The following is a 13803-nucleotide window of genomic DNA, read 5'->3' as shown; positions in this document are numbered from 1 at the left end:
GGTGCACAGAATGCCCCCCAATACCAGTGGCAACATTGCTCCTCTGCTGGCCACCCTGGCTGAGAGCTGGCTCAGAGCACTGGTGGCTTCTACACTTGGAGGTCTGTGGCCAAAGCTCAGACCCACAGGGACAGGGCAGGAAGGAGGACAACTGAGGGCAAAAGGTTCTACTAGGCTCCTCCTGAAACAGGCTACCAGCCTGAAAGGCAGCCAGGCCTCTTCTCTGCTTGTCAGTCAATCAGCCTCTTTAGGAAGGCTTTTATCCGAGCTTTGTCTTTGATGCCCTAGAAATTGTTTACCGTGTCCCCATTCTTGATGGCCAGCACAGTAGGCACAGCTAACACCTCGTACTCAATGTCAAGGTCTGTGTGGTCGTCAATGTACAATTTGGCCATTACTACCTTTCTATGCTATTGGGCCACCATCTTCTCTATTCACGATCTTAGGGTCTTGCAGGGGCCACACCACTGCATGGAAGTCCACAATGGTATCTCACTGTTGACAACTCTGTCTTGAAAGTCAGGTCCATCCTGTATGTTAAAGGTTAATGGACAGACTCTGGCATTGTGTACCATGTGGGCTAGACTAAATGTTCCTATCAAACCACCAGCCTTGTACTGCAGCATCCTAGAAGTGAGAGAAACCCACCAACCTTGAGAGAGCTTCCTAGAGATGACTGAGTTCATGGAACTCCTCAGGAGAAGCTGCTGAGCTATCTACCAACATCACAAGCAGAGGGATGAAGAACCAAGCAAGCCCGTCTGCCTTTCAAGGCCATTCTTGTACCAATTTGCAGGTATTTTAACAAGAATTTTTACATCAATTTTCATAAGAGAAATAGGTCTGTAATTCTCTTTCTTCATTGGGTCTTTATATGTTTTGGATATTGGGGTGACTGTATAATCAATTGAGCAATGTTCCCTCAGTTTGTATTTTGTGAAATAATTCAAGGAGTATTGGCATTAACTCTTCTTTAAAAGTCTGGTAGGATTTTTTTTAATGTAGGCACTTAATACTATGAACTGCCTCTTATGAGAGCATTCATTGTGTCCCATAATTTTGGTAATATCATGTATTCATTTTCATTAAATTCTAGAAAGTCTGATTTCTTACTAATTTCTGTCTTGGCCTATGTTTTGTTCAGTAGTGAGTTGTTTAGTTTCCATGAGTCATAGGCTTTCTGTTATTTCTGTTGTTGAAATCCAACTTTAATTCCTAATGGTCTGATAGGATACAGAGTTTGTTTTTCCTTTATTTGTTTGTTTGTTCTTCTATTTTTTTTTTTATCCATTGAGCTTACTTTGTGTCCAAGTATGTTGTGACCAGTATATGGTCAGTTTTGGAGAAAGTTCTATGAGGTGATAAAAGGAAGGTACTTGGGTGAAATGTTCTGTAAATATCGGTTAGGTTCTTTTTGTTCGTAATATCAGTTAGCTTCAGTATTTCTGTTTGGTTTTTATCTTGATGACTTGTTCATTGGTGAGAGTGAGTTATTAAAGTCTTCCACAGTCACTGCATGAGGAGTAATGTGTGATTTAAGCTGCAGTGGTGTTCCTTTTAAGAAATTGATTGCCCTTGTATTTGGGACAAAGATGTTAAGAATTGCAATATCCTCTTGGCAGATATTTTCTATGATAAATATGTAGTGCCCTTTCCTATCTCTTCTGATTGGGTTTGGTTCGAAATTTATTTTGTGAGATATTAAAATGACTATACTGCCTTGTTTCCTACTGTTCATTTGCTTAGAATATCTTTTTCCATTTTTTCCCTGAGGTGATATCTATCTTTGATGACAAGGTATGCTTCTGGATGGAGCACAAGAAAGATCCAGCTTTTAAAGTCATTCTGTTAGTCTGTGTCTTTTTATTGCGTAATTAAGACCACTAATGTTGAAAGTATTATTGAACAGAATTCATGCATTCTTGTTATTTTGTTATGTCGGTATGGGTTTTTTGTTTATTCTTTTGCTTTGCTGGTCTAATAATATTTATTCCTTGTGTTTTCTTGCATATGGTTAATGTCTTAAGTTATGTTTTTCTTTTTGCTTCTAGCATCTTTTATAAGGGTAGCCCTATAAATAAATATCCCTTGTATTTGGTTTTTATCATGAAATGTCATTTGTTCTCCATCTATTGTGATTGAAAGCTTATTTGAATATATGTACTGTCTGTTTTATGTCAACTTCACACAAACTAGAATTATCACAGAGAAAGGACCCTCAGTTGAGGAAATGCCTCCATAAAATCTACCTGTAAGACATTTTCTCAATTAGTAATCAATAGGGTAGGACCCTGTTCATGTAGTACCATCCCTGGGTTGGTAGTCTTGATTTCTAAAATAAATCAGGCTGGAAAAACTATGTGAAGGAGATCAGTGAGCAGTACCCCTCCATGGGCTCTATTCTGCATCAGCTCCTGCCTCCAGGTTCAAACCCCGCTTGAGTTCCTGTCCTGACTTCCTCCAGTGTTGGACTAGGATCTGGGCGTATAAGCCAAATTAGTTCTTGATCATGGTAGGTTGTTTTTGGTTTTTTGTTTGTTTGTTTGGTTGGTTGGTTTGGGGTTTTTTTTTGTTGTTGTTGTTGTTGTTTTGTTTTTTGGTTAGTTTAGTTTGGACTTTTTTGGTTTATTTGTTTGGTTTTTTAAGATTTATTTTATTATTTTATGTATCTGAATACTGTCGCTGCCTTCAGACACACCAGAAGAGGGCATCAACTCTCATTACAGATGGCTCTGAGCCACCATGTGGTTGCTGGGAATTGAACTTGTCACCTCTGAAAGAGCATCCAAATTTGGGTATTTTGTAGAATATCCAAAAAGCATGCAATAAAAAAGATGGCAATGAAATATCTGAGTCTTCTTTGGTCCTTCCCAAAATTATCCTTTAATAAGAATAAGAAATCTTCTTTAACATACAAACCAGAAAAATTGTACAAGGACGGGAAAGGAAACAAGAATAGCAGAGGTTTAAACCTGGAGAATAGACAGGTGAGAGAGCTGCAGCCTTATCAGGGAACACAATGATGCTGGAGCCAGTGGAGGGCAAGGTGGAAAGAGAAGCCACATTACCCAAGAAGATTCTCCTAAAGCCTCTGATGTGTTGATATGGGAGACTTTTGGAAGTGGGATGGATGGAGATAAATGCAACATAAGTAGAAACAGTTGAAATCCCAGAAAGAAGCTGAGTCACATGTTCTCCCACACCCCACAACTGATGGCTCCACTCCATTGCAGCTGGAGACCAGAACTGGGTTCTTCAGAAGGCCCCAGACAAGGGGCTGAAGAGCAGCAGGCCCAGATGGTTGGAGAGGAACCTAGGAGCCCAGATTTCCTATCTTCTACCCACTTCTGCCCCCAAACCAGAGCAAGGATCTGGAAGCTATCTCCTAGATTCTAAGTAGCACAAGAGGATGGGGATTTTATATCACAACTACTCATACACATAAAAGAACCTGGCCAGGACACTAAAGGTGACAACGGTTGGCAAATCGCTCCAGACTCTACACTTGCACCACTCACCATTCAATATATGATAGACAACTCAAACATGTGAGATTTCAACACCAGTGATGCCACAAGACCTAACAGACAAACAGAACAACTCGAAAACAGACACCTAGAAAGGGAAGGTTTTTTAAAAAAAATTATACTTGATACTTTCTTTCATTTTTTCCAGTTGGTAGTAGAGCATGCCCCTAATCTCAGCATTTTGGAGGCAGGTGGATTTCAGTGAGTTTGAGGTCAACCTGGTCTACAGAGCTACTACATTCAGAATGCCCGAGGCTGAACAAAGAAACCCTGTCTCGAGAAATCAACCAACCAAACAAATAAATAATAAATAATTTTGAGACAGTGAATCACTGTGTAGCCTTAACTAACAAGAAACATATTGAACAGATCAGACTGGCCTTGAACTCACAGAGATCTGCCTGCCTCTGCCTCCCATGTATACACCATCTTCATACTTGATGTTCTCAATGAAATCGCATAAAATTTCCTAACTGTATAATAAGAACAGCATGTTTTTTTGTTCTCCCCTCCTTCTCTGTTTTTTGTTTTGTTTTGTTTTGTTTAGTTTCAGGGTCTTTTTAAAAGGGATTCCAGTAACACACAAATTATGTCCTCGGTCTTTTATAAATTAAAATGTCTGTAAATATAAAGAACATATTTTCAGAAGAAAAGAAGACAGTTCTCAAATAAGGGAAAGTTGAATGAGGTGGAAAACATGTACTAGAATAGATAAATACAGGTATATATGGAATATATATAGGTATAGGTATAAAGAACTGTATATAGTTATAAGTATATATGAAATATATACAATTATGTGTATATATTTATGAGAAAAAACGTGGATATCTGGATGATGTACAGTTATGGGTATATATGTACTAGTCTAAGAGATCCAGAAAGCAAAACTAATTAGCAGCATAAAGAGCTTCAGTATAAAAAGATTTCAAGAAAAATGGAGGTGTTGCTTAGTTAACAGTATGCTCTAGGCTTGAGTTTGGTATATAGGATTATATAAACTGGGTATGATGGTGTAATGCTATAACCCCAGCACTCCGGAAGTAGAGATAGAACAATCAGAAGTACAAGATCAACCTCAATAAAACAGCAAGCTGGTAAATGCTTCAGAGGAATGGCCGCAGGCCAATCACACTGAAGCAATTCTTCAGCTAAAGCTTCCTACTGTGACAGGTAGCAAAAGAAGATTACTTCTAAACTGGGAAGTCGGAAGGCTTAACTGACAGTACCACCCCCACGACTCTTTTTCTCCCAGTAGCCCTACAATTACTAAATTGATGCCTGCTTGTAGGTAACACTTGGAAAAAAACATTCAAATTCAATGTTTTAAAATAACATAGGCAGCAGGAGGAACTGGCCTCATGCATGGCCAAGGGTAGAAAAGAAACTTCCCAGTGTCGGCCAGAGGGCCCTTGTATGACAGACATCTCATCTCTCTTTTTAATGGTAGAAATGCAATAGCTCACAGCTTAGTGGTTCTATTGTGTTGTAGTATGTATTGGGACCTCATTGTCTTTGCAACTGAGTAATATACCCTTTCATAGGTATACGACATTTTATTGACATGCAGGTTGACCCCACCCTTGGTAGACCATGTAAACAATGCTGCTGTGTCTGAGGTTCCTTGAGACAGAGGCTGAATACAGCTTGCCAGGGCTGAGGTTGAGAAATACAGGTCATTGAGTACTTGCTGGGTGTGAGGAATCCTTTGGGGATGATGAAAGTTTTTTGAAAGTAAAGGAACTGCACAACATTGTGAGTGGCTTAGTATAATTTACTTGTGTACTTAAAAATGATTAAAATTGTTTCAGGACAATGTGAGCTGGATCTTATCTGAATGTCTCCTTCTTGCAATCTATCTTAGTATTAGAAAGTACTAAGCAAGCTGCCAAGGGAGGGAAGCAATTAATAGTCCTACCCAGTTGTGATGCTCATGAACCACCATGACCAGCAAAATAGGATCCCCCTAAAGACACAGTAACTGGTGCTCACGCATTGGTAGTAATAACACCTGTCTAGTTGGACTTGAAGCGCACTCAACAGGAAGGAATCTTTCCTTTACTAGAGACCGAGCCAACTAAGGATTCTGTGCTGATGAGGTCAGATCTCAGAAGAAAATCTACTATCTTCTCTTTGCTAGACCAGCATAATTTCTAACTATAGTCTAAATCTTTTGCTTATACCTACAGATAAACATAATTTTAATCCTCAGCAAAGAGGCTTCTCTTTTCAGCAAATGGAGAAAATCACAGAAAACCATAGCTGGATACCATGCGAAGGTCAAATCGTGGGGACTCCACTCCTAGTGGATACATCTACTTCATGGCTCCTGCATCTCTGACTTTGGACATTATTGCAAAAGAGGGGCAAAAAGATTGTAAGAGACAGGATAACAAGTTCTAAAGAAGGACAATATCAATATACATGCTAATAGAGAAAAGGAAAATCTCACAGGATCCCACTCCTTGATAATGAATATTTTCAGAGAAAGAAATAATCTCTCCCAATGCACACCAAAGCATACATGCATGCAAAGCCCCTGCTTTGTTAGCAATGCAAACTTGTCAGCTTTGAAAAAGCATAGACACCCCATTTAATGTTAGGGGGATCTCATTCCTTGAATATTAAATGGGGTGATGTTGGTCCTGAGTATGTCGTGGAGTCTACTGGTGTCTTCAGCACCATGGAGAAGGCCGGGGCCTACTTGAAGGGTAGAGCCAAAAGGGTCATCATCTCTGCCCCTTCTGCTGATGCCCCCCCCATGATTGTGATGGGTGTGAACCACAAGAAGTATGACAGCTCACTCAAGATTGTCAGCAGTGCTTCCTGTACCACCAACTGCTTAGCCCTTCTGGCCAAGGTCATCCATGACAACTTTGGCATTGTAGAAGGTCTCATGACCACAGTTCATGCCATGACTGACACTCAGAAGACTGTGGATGACCCCCTGGAAAGCTGTGGTGTGATGGCCATAGGGGTGCCCAAAACATCATCCCTTCATCCACTGGTGTTGCCAAGACTGTGGCCAAGGTCATCCCAGAGCTGAACGGGAAGCTCACTGGCATGGCCTTCCATGTTCCTACCCTCAGTGTATCCATTGTGAATCAGACATGCTGCCTGGAGAAACCTGCCAAGTACAATGACATTAAGAAGGTGGTGAAGCAGGCATCTGAGGGCCCACTAAAGGGCATCCTGGGCTACACTGAGGACCAGGTTGTCTCCTGCAACGTCAACAGCAACTCCCACTCTTCCACCTTTGATGCTGGGCCTGGCATTGCTCTCAATGACAACTTTGTAAAGCTCATTTCCTGGTATGACAATGAATATGGTTACTGCAAAAGGGTTGTGGAACTCATGGCCTATATGGCCTCCAAGGAGTAAAACCCTGGCTCACCCACCGCAGCCGAGCAAGGATACTGAGAGCAAGAGAGAGGCCCTCAATTGCTGAGGAATCCCCATCCCAACTCGGCCCCTAACACTGAGCATCTCCCCCACAATTTCCATCCCAGACCCCCATAATAGCAGGAGGGGTCTAGGGACCCTACACTCTTGAATGCTATCAATAAATTTGCTGTACTCCCCCCTCCAAAAAAACAATAAGGAAAAAGAAAAAATAAACACATAAACAACAAAAATGGAATCTGTAGGATAAAATTTATATATTTCTGAACATATGTGTGTGTGACAATAATAAAGAAAATGACAGGAGTTTGAGAGTCAGGTTAGGAGGGCAGGGGAGGATTGGGAGGAGAGAATGTAGGAGAAAACTGGAGGGAGATGGCTCTGGGACTTGATCACTGGCTCTTCCAAAAGACCTGTGTTCAATTCCTAGCACCCATTAAGTGGCTCACAACAACCTGTAACTCTAGTTCTAAGTTCTCCAAGGCCTTCTTCTGGTCTCTGTCAGCTCTTCTTCTGGTCTCTGTGAGCTCTGTATGCATTTGGTGCATGTACGTGCAAGGAGAAAGAAGAACCAAACACATACAACACTTTTTTTGTACTTTGCCAGAATAGACAAAAGCAAACAGCTCACTTTTGTATCTCTGTCAAGGGTCCATTTTCGTTTTGTGCCCACTTTCTCTCTGCTGCCCCGGCACAAGTTTATAGTAAGCACCTCTGTGGAGCCTCAGCTCTGAGCGTACTAACATTCTAGCAGAAACTATGAAAAGAACATGCCTAAAACAGTTGAACAGACATTAAAGTTCACGGCATCTGAATCCTCTGCACAGGATCCCAGCCCCATCCACGCCTGTGTAGATCCCGGCCCTATCCGCGCCTGTGTAGATCCTGGCCCTATCCACGCCTGTGTAGATCCCAGCCCCATCCACGCCTGTGTAGATCCCAGCCCCATCCGCGCCTGTGTAGATCCTGGCCCTATCCACGCCTGTGTAGATCCCAGCCCCATCCACGCCTGTGTAGATCCCAGCCCCATCCACGCCTGTGTAGATCCCGGCCCTATCCGCGCCTGTGTAGATCCTGGCCCCATCCACGTCTGTGTAGATCCCAGCCCCATCCACGCCTGTGTAGATCCCAGACCCATCCACGCCTGTGTATTGCTCCTTATTTTTCACTCCTGAAACTTTCAGTCTCTATTAAAATGGCTCCCCAAATATAAAGACCCCTGTCCTTAGTGTCAGTCTCTGACACGTGTGTGCTATGTGTGTGGAACAAAGATAGAGAATTCTTGAAATGGATTTTCTTTCAGCCCTAATAATACCTGTTATAAATAATATCTCATAAACACCTGTTCAGCTATGCTTCCTGACTGTTACAGGGGAAAATTTAATTTGCCCCCTATTACCAAACTTTCATTTTATTCCCTCCTAAATAATTTCTTTTGTCCTTCATAGAACATTCCAGAAATATATTCCCTGAGTCACTGTTGACTTACAGACATTTTTAGATGTGTTTGTTTTATATGACACATTCTTTGGAGACTCACCTAGAAGCTGAATGAGTCACAATTCTGTTCTCTGTGTCTTTCAAAATAGATTTGTAAAGTAACTGCTGTACTGAGATACAGTCCACAAACCACGGACATTCCCATTTGAAATGTGCACCATAAAAGGGTCTAGTATATTCACAGAGCTGTGCAAACATCATCTCAATCAGTTCTAGACCGTCTTCATCAACCCCAAGAGAAAGCCATGTCCATTAACAGTCAGTCTCAGCCAGCTCATTGCAACTCTTAATCTACTTCCTGCCTCCAAGGAGTAGCCCATTCTGGATATTTTGTATAAATGGAACCCTACCATATTCGCCCATTTGTGTCTGTCTACCCACTCTCAGAGATGTTATAGTATGTGTCAGTTTTCCCTTCCCTTTATAGCTAATTAAAATTTCATTGTATGGGTATGCTATTTTTTATCCCTGTTAATGGACATTTGAGTTGTTTTTATCTTTTGGATATTTTATGATCCGTATTTCCATTACTGTGACAAAATACTAAAGATAATCGAGGGTGTTGTGGTACACACCTTTAATCCTAGTACTCAGGAGATATAGTCAGGTGGGTCTCTGTGAGTCTGAGACCGTTGAAGCCAGTTGGTCTACACCCTGAGTTCCAAGCCAGTCAGGGTACATAGTGAGTGAGACCTTTCTACTCCCTGTGCAGGTGCCTTGGACTATATAGCATATGTTTTGGGTAAGCAAGCCGCATTCCTCCCTGGCTTCTGCCTTCAATTCCTACTTGAGTTCCTGTCCTGACTTCCCTTAGTGGTAGAATGAAATGTATCAGCAAAATAAACCCTTTTGTCCCCTAAATTGTGTTTGGTCATAGTGTTTGATCAACTGAGAGCCCAAAGGAAAAAATTGCTTAATAAATTGTTAAAAATTAGGAACTTAGAACCAAAACTTTTTTAATTAATTTATTTATTATATATGAGTACACTGTAGCTGTCTTCAGACACACCAATAGAGGGCCTCAGATCTCATTACAGATGGTCGTGAGCTACCATGTGGATGCTGGGATTTGAACTCAGGATCTCTGGAAGAGCAGCCAGTGCTCTTAACCACTGAGCCATCTCTCTAGCCCCAGAACCAAAACTTTTAATTTAAAGTATACATCCCCACTAATCAGCATTGAATACCATATTCAGATGCATATATTTAGAAAAAAATAAAATGTTAATAATCCTTTTTTCTTTTATTAAAAATGTGGTTTTTTCATACAAAATATTGTGGCCCCCTTCCCTTCTCCTCCCACTTTCTCATCATTCCCCTCCCATCCAGACCCAGACCCTTTTTGTCTCTCATTAAAAAACAAACACATGGGCTAGAGATATGGCTCAGTGGTTAAAAGCACTCATTACTCTTCCAGAGGCCCTGAGTTCAATTCCCAGCAACTATATGGTGTCTCAAAAGCATTTATAATGGGACTGATACACTTCTGGTGTGTCAGAAGACAGTGACAGGGTACTCACATACAATAAATCTTTAAAAGACAAGCACAGACATCAGAGGAATGGCAATGAAGTAAAATAACATACAGTAAGATAAGAGAAAAAAAGCAAGTTAGAATAGAACAAAACAATTATACAGGTAAATAAAATACAGAAAAACACAAGAAACTTATATGGACACACGTGTTCACAGACACGTGGACCCATGTAAACTCAAAGCCAGAAGCCATAACATAAAAGCAAAACACCTCAGCACTGATGGTGTCCCCTTATTCCACATCCTGGCCAGCACGAGCTGCTGTTTGTGTTACTGATCCTAGCCATTTGGAAAGGTACAAGATGAAATCCCAAAGCAGCTTTGATTCACAATCCCCCCCCCCATGTCTAAGGGTGTTGAACATTTACTTCTCAGCTACTAAGTTTTCTCTTTTAAGAATAATCTATTTCCCTGAGGCTCTACTGACAGCTAACTGACACAGATGCAAATACTCACAGCCAACCACTGGTTTGAGGTTGGGGACCCCAATGGAAGAGTTAGGGGAAGGACTGAAGGAGTTGAAGAGGATCGCAACCCCCATAGGGAGAGCAGCAGTGTCGGGGATGGCAGAATACGCATCTGATCTCTTATTATTTTGTGTTGTCTTTCCTATCCTACGTTCTTTTGTGATTCTGTATAACTCTGAAAACCCTTTTCCACGTCTGTGAAGAATTGTGTTGGAATTTTAAGGGAATTGCTTTGAATCTGTAGAACAGTTTTGGCAGGATGATCTTTTTTACTATACTAATCCTGTTGGCTCATGAGCATGGGAGATCTTTCCATCCTCTGATGTCTTCTTCAACTTCTTTTTCCAGTTTCGTAAAGTTTTGTCACACAAGTCTTTCACTTGCTTTGTTCAAGTTACCTCAAGATATATAATGTATCATATATTATATTATATATCTTATATATAATATATATTAATATCAAGATATATAATATATGAGGTATCCTTAAAGTATTGTTTTCCTGATTTCTTTCTCAGTCCATTTGTCGTTTGTACATAGAGCAGCTGATTTTTGTGAGTTAATTTTGGCTTCAGCTATGTTGTCGGAAGGATTTATCGGTTGTAAGACTTTCCACGTGGATTTTTTAGGGTCCCTTATGTATACTACCATATCATCTACAAATAAGGTTACTTTGGTTTCTTCATTTCCTATTTGGATCCCCTTGGTCTCTTCAGTTGTCTTATTGTTCTAGAAAGGATTTCAAATACTATATTAAATAGGTATGGGGAGAGTGGACAACCTTGTGTTGTTCCTGAGTTTAATGAAATTGTTCTGAGAATCTCTCCATCTAAGATTATGGTGTTTTCTTTATTGATTTTATCTCTACTTTCATATCTTAAACTGTTTTTCTCGTTTCGTTCCCATTTGCGTTTTTACAGATTTCTTTAATGGATTTATTTAATTCCTCTTTAAGGACCTCTAACGTGTGCTTCAGCGGCATCACCTTTCTCAGGGCCCGCTGTGATAGAATTACAGAGCTTTAAAATGGAGACGTGTTGCCCTGGCTTCTTTGATTGTGTTTTTACACTGACGACTAGGCATCTGGGTTTGTGATGATTGTAATTCTAGGCACTAGAATCTGGTATTGTCTTTGTTAGGTGGTTGTTTCGTTCTTTGGTTTCTGTTGCCTTTGGGGGTTCTTAGAAGAATATGGTAGCTGTGGGTCATCTGGTAGGGAGTCCTTCTTAGATCCTGCTGGGTGTGGCTTCTGGGTGCTCTGGATGGAATGATTTCCTTGGTGTTGGGAGCCGACACGTAGGGATGGAGATAAATTAGAAGGAATCTGTAGCACAGAAGACAGAAGGATGTCCCACCAGGATCTGCTTAGCTCCCTGGGAATGGGAAGGAAGGAGTGGGAGCTATGGCAGGTGCTCTGCTCCAGAGCTGAGGAGGAGACTGGAGAAGTGGGTTTGAAGGAGAGGAGGGAGAGTGGGGGTTTACAGATCCTCTACCTGCTTCTCCTCTTGTTTATTCGTTTAAGTTTGGGATGAGCTAAGATTTTATTTCCCCATGAGCACAAATAGCTCCTCCTGTTTATCCAAACCTCCTCTCTTTCTCCATGTGCTAAGTGGAATTTGTTACCTAAGTATCGTATTTACTTTTTAAAATAATCTCACTTTACAAATTCGGAAACAAGGTTTTTTTTAAAGAATTACATCATTTTATACATAATGAACACTGAAGCCAGAAAGGTGTGAGTGTGCCCGGTGCTTCTCGAGTGTTTGCTATGGAAGTTGGAAACGCCCCTTTGCCCATTTCTCCCGTCCCCCCACACCCCAACTGCTGTTTCAACGGAGTCTGAGTCTTTAACAGTCTCCCAGTGCAATGATTGTAAACCAGGAACATCTTCTGTAATGACACTCAATAAAAATTTGAAATCAATCCATTTCTAAATAAAATAGTATATGTCTTTCTCCATATGTATCAGACCAAGTGACAAATTATTTCCTTTTAAACCCAGATAGAGGAGCGCATTCTAAAGTCTAAAGTAAAATACTGGCAAATGTTAGTGGTTAAGGTGCGCCATGTTAAGAATGTGGAAGGCTGGACCAAGCTCACAAGACTGTATTTTGTATTTCTGGAATAGGGGCATGAGACATGTGTCTGTCTTCCCTACATTTTTTTTTCCAAAATCCCCTTATCAAATTGAGGGCAGTAGAAACTGGTTATCTGTGCGCTCCCTCTAAAAGCTATTTCTCCATCCATATGACCCCTTTTGTGTGCATAGAACTAAGATCAACGTCGAGTTGATCAAATGCTCTCCACCTTACATTTTGAAAGAGCTTCTCCCTGAGCCTGAAACACAGCAATCACAGCTAGTCACAGGCTAGCCTGGCTGACCAGCAAGCCCTGGGGACTCTCTTCTCTGTCTTCCCAGTGATGAGATTACATGTTGTACCTCCCCCTGTCTCTCTGTCTCTGTCTCTCTCTCTCTCTCTCTCTTTCTCCTGCCTCTCTCTTTCCTTTGTTTTATTGCATGCCAAGAATCCTAACCCATGCCCTCATGCTTGAGCAGCAGCAAGGGCTGGCCTCACTGAGACATTGCCCCTTCCCCAGAATCACTCTCATTTTCCTTTTACTAGAAAAAAGTCTTTATCATCTCATTTAGTGTATATTATAGTTAAATAAAGAGAGACAACAGAAAATCAAGGGCTGAAACTACTTTGTATCAGATAAGAGTGATGTCAATAGCACACTTGAATTCAATGGTGACCAATTAAATTAGTTCTGCAGAGGGAGGCTTCTCTGGGCACAGCTGGGTGGCCAAACGAAGTTCATGAACTAGTAGTATATTGACCATATTTTACAGGCTAAAATCACAACACGTAATAATAATTTAAAGGAATGACTGGATTTATTGGTATTTTGCAAAAATATTAAAATTAAGGAGCATTCCAGGAATTTTAAAATGAATCACCTTTGCTTAAAAACTATATACAATTATAGTAGATTGCATCTGGGAACGAGCCCAGAAAATGGAGGACTGCTGGTTTAAAGAGCAGGGGAAAAAGTGTGCAGTTGCTACTCTGTGATTTCTCCACAGGAAAGTCCTTACAGCTCTGCCAGAGCTGAGGAGCTCCTGGGACTGTGCCCCTCCCTTAGCCTCTGGCTGAAATTCAGAGGTAGGAGACTGGACTGTTCAAGCCAAAAACAAACATACATTTTACTCCAGAATGAGAGAGTTTTCAGAGCAAACTGTTTCTAGAAGCAAGAAGAAATCACTCCTCCAATTAGCTTTAATTTCAGGGTCATTCCCATGGCGATTCGAGGCTTTTGCCCTCGCAGCTGAGATTGCCGTCCTCCAATCACTTGCTCGCGCTTCAGTGGAG

The 13803-nt window shown here is 41.1% G+C and overlaps 1 pseudogene; it reads right to left on the bottom strand.

Moving 5' to 3' along the window:
* Positions 1 to 230: 230 nt before the first annotated feature.
* On the bottom strand, positions 231 to 5842 carry Txn2-ps1 (thioredoxin 2, pseudogene 1; annotated as a pseudogene).
* Positions 5843 to 13803: the final 7961 nt, after the last annotated feature.

This window comes from Rattus norvegicus, chromosome 5 (assembly GCF_036323735.1).
Source record: "Rattus norvegicus strain BN/NHsdMcwi chromosome 5, GRCr8, whole genome shotgun sequence".
NCBI classification, from domain to species: domain Eukaryota; kingdom Metazoa; phylum Chordata; class Mammalia; order Rodentia; family Muridae; genus Rattus; species Rattus norvegicus.
This window is presented reverse-complemented; position numbering and strand designations above follow the sequence as displayed.